At 37.8% G+C, this 5319-nt stretch overlaps 1 non-coding gene across 1 annotated transcript; it reads left to right on the forward strand.

Annotated features, from left to right (window-relative positions):
• The first annotated feature begins 3809 nt into the window (after positions 1-3809).
• On the forward strand, positions 3810-3916 carry LOC113455645. The gene has a single exon (XR_003376645.1). It is a non-coding gene; the product is annotated as a U6 spliceosomal RNA (small nuclear RNA).
• Positions 3917-5319: the final 1403 nt, after the last annotated feature.

Raw genomic sequence — 5319 nt, forward strand, 5'->3', positions numbered from 1 at the left:
GTCATACCTAAATATAATAAAAGCTATATACAGCAAGCCGACAGCTAACATCAAATTAAACGGAGAGAAACTCAAAGCCATCCCACTAAAATCAGGAACAAACTGTTTTTGATAAAATCACAAACTGTGCTTACTTATAGTACCATTGCCTACAAAAACAATATTCCTGTTACCATAATAGGGCTTAAAATTTCAACACATGAAGTCTAGTTTCTTGGGTTTGTTATATACTTTTGAGATGAGCCCTTTCTCAGATATAGGGTTGGTGAAGATCTTTTCCCATTCTGTAGGCTACCTTTTTTTTTTTAGCAATGTCCTTTCAGGAGTTTTAGGAGTTTTAGGAGAACTCATTTATTAATTGTCAATTTTAGTGTCTGTGTTATTGAAGTTATATTAAGAAACAAGTCTCATTTACCCATACATTCAAGGCTACTTCCCACTTTTTCTTCTTTCAATTTTGTTATAACTAGGCTTATTTTGAGGTCTTTGATCCACATGGATTTGAGTTATGTGCAGGTCAATAAATATAGTTCTGTTTGAACTCTTCTGCATGCTACCATATAGTGATGCCAGCAACATTTGTTGAAGATACTTCATTTTTTTTTCTATTACAAATATTTGATTCTTTGCTGAAAATCAGATGTCCCTAGGTATGTAGATTTATATCTGTCTTTGATTAAATTGCATTGATCCATGTGTCTGTTTTAATGCCAATACAAAATTATTTTTAACACTATAGCTCTATAGTATATTGTACTCAGGAATAGTGATACCCCCATAAGTTCCTTTTTGTCCATCTTTGTTTTAGGTCTCCTGAATTTTTGTTTTCATTGTGAGGTTGAAATTGTTCCTTCCAGGTCTGCAAAGAATTGTGCTGGGATTTTGATGGACATTGTATTTAATAAACATATACATACACACACACACACACACACACACACACACACACACATATATATATATATATAATTTTGCTAATCCATGAGCATTTTTGTATCATTTTCATTTTGATCTCTTCTCTAATTTGCTTCTTTGAAGACTAGAAATATTTGTCATATAATTCTTTCACTTGTTTGGTTTGAGTTGCTCAAAGATATTTTCTATTATTTGTGTCTATTTTAAAGGGTATTGTTTCTGATTTCATTCTCAGCACATTTCTCATTTGCATATAGGAGGACTAAAACAAAATACAAAACTATTCAATGAAAAATGGGGTACAGATCTAAACAGAGAATTCTCAACAAAAGAATTGCAAATGGCTTAAAGACTTAAGGAATTATTCAACATCATTAGCCACTAGGGAAATACAGTTTAATTGAGTCTTAGATACAATCTTACATCTGTCAGAATAGCTAAGATCAAAACCATTTATGACAACTTATGTTGGAAAGGATTAGTGTAAAGGGGCACTCACCTCTTGTTCTTGGGAGTACAAACAGGTTCACCAACTTTGAAAACTAGTATGGCAATTGCTCAGAAAACTGGAAATTAATTTACCTCAAGACCTAGCAATACTATTCTTGGGCATATTCTCAAAGGATTCACAAGTGTGCCACAGGACATTTGCTTAACTATGGTCATAGTAGCATTTTTCATAATATCCAGAAAATGTAAACAATCTAGATGTTCCTCAACCAAAGAATAGATAAAATATGGCACATTTATACAATGGATTATTATTTAGTGGTAATAGACAATGACATGTTGAAATTTCAAGCAAATGAATTGAACTAGAAAAAGAAAACATCCTGAGTCAGGTAACCCAGACCCAGAAAGACAAACACAGTATGTACTCACTGATAAGTAGATAATAGAAGTAAAGCAAAGAATAAACAGGCTATAATTCACAGCCCCAGAGAAGCTAGGTATAAAGGAAAACCCTAAGAGGGATACACACAGCATGCCACAGGAAGAGAAAATAGTGAAGATCTCCTTGGTATACTGGGAAGGGGTGGTGTCAATCAACATTTCTGTCCTACCTGGTCAAACAGATATTCAGTTCCAAAGAAACAAAGAGAGGCTTACATGAATTATTAACTGTTTTGTCTACTTTTTAGGCTTATTATTAACTAGCTTTTACAATTTAAATTAACCCATAATTATTATCTATAGTTATCCATGTGGCTTGGCACCTTTTGCTCATTAAGCCATTATCATCTTGCTTCCTTTGCATCTGGCATGTGACTGTGTCTCTGACTTTTCTCTTCCTGGAATTCTCCAAGTCTGGTCACCCCACCTATACTTCTTTCCTGGTTGTTGGCCAGTCATCATTTTATTAAATGAATAAGAGTAACAAATATTTACATTGTATAAGAACATTTTTTTCCAGAGAAGGGTAAAAGGGAGGGGATGGGGGATGGAAATATGAATGTTCAAGTTGGCTAAGTTGGGAGAGGGAATGAGTTGGAGAGCAATGAAATAGAGATCTTGAAAGAGGGAGTCATTGAGGTGTTAGGGAGAAATCTGGGGCTAGGGAAATTTCCAAGACTGTAGAATAATGATCCCATCTAAGACTTCCAGCAGTAATGGAAAGGGGGCCTCAACTGGCCTTCCCCTATAATCAGATTAGTGATTACCCTAATTGTCATCGTGGAGCTAATTACAGTAAATATTGGAAGCAGATGCTGTGATTCACTGTCAAGCACTGGACTGATCTCCTGAAATCCAGTTGAAGAGAGGGAGGAAGTATCATATGAGCAAGGGAATCAAGATCATGATTGGGAAAACTAGAGACAGCTGACCAAAACTAGTTGGAGCTCACAGACTCTAGACTGACAGCTGGAGACCCTGCATGGGACTAAACTATGCTCTTTGAATACGTGGCTTGATCTGTTGGGGGTGGATGGCAATAGGACCAGAACTTATCCTGGGTGCATGATCTGGCTTTTCAGAGCTCATTTCCTATGCTGGGATACTTTGGTCAGCCCTTCATATAGAGGGGAGGCTTGATCCTGGCTCAATAAGGTATGTCAGACTTCATTGACCACTCATGGAAGACCTAACTTCCTCTGAGTAGTGGGAGGGTCATTGGATGAGTGGGGAGTTGGAGGCAGAAACAAGAGGGACTAGGGTTGGAATATAAAATGAAAAATAATTTAAATAAAAATGGAAAAGATCTTAATATATGTAGTTTTAGGCCCACAAGCACTTAGCAAATATTTTCTGTTAAGGTTTTCCCAGAATTTTTCTCAGAGAAATTATTTACTATGTTCTCTTTAATTTATTATATTCAATATATTTTGATCATAATTTCCCTATTTTATTTTCATCCAAATCTTCCTGCAAATACTAGCCAGGAAATATTATTCTATGTCTTATCAAGAAGCCAAAAACAAACTAATGTAATGAAAAAATTTTTTTTCTACTTTGGGACTTGAGAGGATGCAATTCAGTATGTTTGAGAGTGTATGGTAGTCATTCACATTCCACATATAGGCGGGAAGCACAGGGTGAGTAGAGATGCTGGTTTTTAGTTAACTTTCTATTTTTTTCCATTCAAAATATGTCTATGATTGAAGGTCAAGGGATGGTGCTACTTAAATTTAGAGTAGGTATACTCTCTTTAGTTATTATGAACACAAAGACCTGACCAGAGGTTTGAATTCTATGTGTGGTTAAGTCCGGGTAAACTGAAAATAAAGATTAACCACCTTTCACATGGCAAGTGATATTTATCTACTTTTATAATGCAGATTTTAACAAATGAATAAATGATCCAATGATAAATGAGCATCTATAAAGCAAGATTAATAAAAACTCAGAGATAGATATTGGAGTTCAACCTGAACATCATAAAAGTGAACCAGCCAGTGCTCGCTTCAGCAGCACATATACTAAAATTGGAATGATACAGAGAAGATTAGCATAGCCCCTGCGCAAGGATGACACGCAAATTCATGAAGCGTTCCATATATTTATAAAGAAAGAATATTAAGAGCCACAAAAGAAAAAGGTCAAGTTACTTATAAACGTAAACCTATCAGACTTAAACCTGACTTCTCTAAGGAAACCATGAAAGCCAGAAGGTCCTGGATAGATGTACTGCAGAAACTAAGAGACCATGGATGCAAGCCCAGACTACTATACCCAGCCAAGCTTTCGTTCACGATAAATGGAGAAAACAAAATTTTCCAGGATAAAAACAAATTTAAACAATACGCAGCCACAAATCCAGCCTTACAGAAAGTAACAGAAGGAAATTCACAAACCAACAAGTCCAACAATAACCACAATAACTCAAACATCTAGAGACCCTTCACCAGCACAACTCAAAGAAGGGAAACACACAAACTCTACTACTAAAAAAGTGACTGGAGTTAACAACCATTGGTCATTAATATCACTTAATGTCAATGGGCTCAACTCACCTATAAAAAGGCACAGGCTAAGAGATTGGATAAGAAAACAGGATCCAACGTTCTGCTGTTTACAAGAAACACACCTCAACCACAAAGACAGGCACCTACTCAGAGTAAAGGGCTGGGAAAAGGCTTATCAAGCAAATGGACCTAAGAAACAAGCAGGTGTGGCCATACTAATTTCCAACAAAGTTGACTTCAAACTTAAATCAATCAGAAGAGATGGAGAGGGACATTTTATACTCATAACAGGAACAATTCATCAGGATGAAGTCTCAATCCTGAATATCTATGCCCCTAATATAAAAGCACCCACATACTGCGGGGGGCTTCTACCAAAGATCCCGGGTTTCGGCACCACTTGAGGGGGGCTTCTACCGAAGATCCCGGGTTTCAGCACCACTTGCGGGGGGCTTCTACCGAAGATCCCGGGTTTTGGCACCACTTGCGGCGGGCTTCTTGACCGGCGAGGAAGAAACACCCACCACACACGAGTATTCTTCTCAGATCTTGCTTTACTGGAGTGCATTTGGTTGAGGGAGAGCATAAAGCGAAGGGGGGCAGGAAACGAGAGAGCAGTAGAGAGAGAGACGAGAAATAGATGCTAGAGAGAGAGTGGGGGCACAATGGCGGCTGCTTATAAAGGAAATTAGCACATGGGTCACCCTATGATTGGCTGCCATCATCAGCTGACACCACACTGCATCGATATAGGCCCAGGGACCCTTATCCATAGCACATGTGGAAAGCGGGGGACAGGCAGCTCTCAAAGGCATAGCCAAATATGGAGTATAACCGGCAAGACAGGATGTGGTGCCATCTTGCAATGGCGGTCCTGTCTGGATCCCTGCAACATACGTAAAAGAAACATTACTAAAACTCAAGGCAGCCATCAAACCACACACACTAATAGTAGGAGACTTCAACAATCCTCTTTCACCAATGGACAGGTCAATCAAAC

The sequence above is a fragment of the Microtus ochrogaster genome, unplaced genomic scaffold (assembly GCF_000317375.1).
Source record: "Microtus ochrogaster isolate Prairie Vole_2 unplaced genomic scaffold, MicOch1.0 UNK71, whole genome shotgun sequence".
In the NCBI taxonomy this organism is placed as follows: domain Eukaryota; kingdom Metazoa; phylum Chordata; class Mammalia; order Rodentia; family Cricetidae; genus Microtus; species Microtus ochrogaster.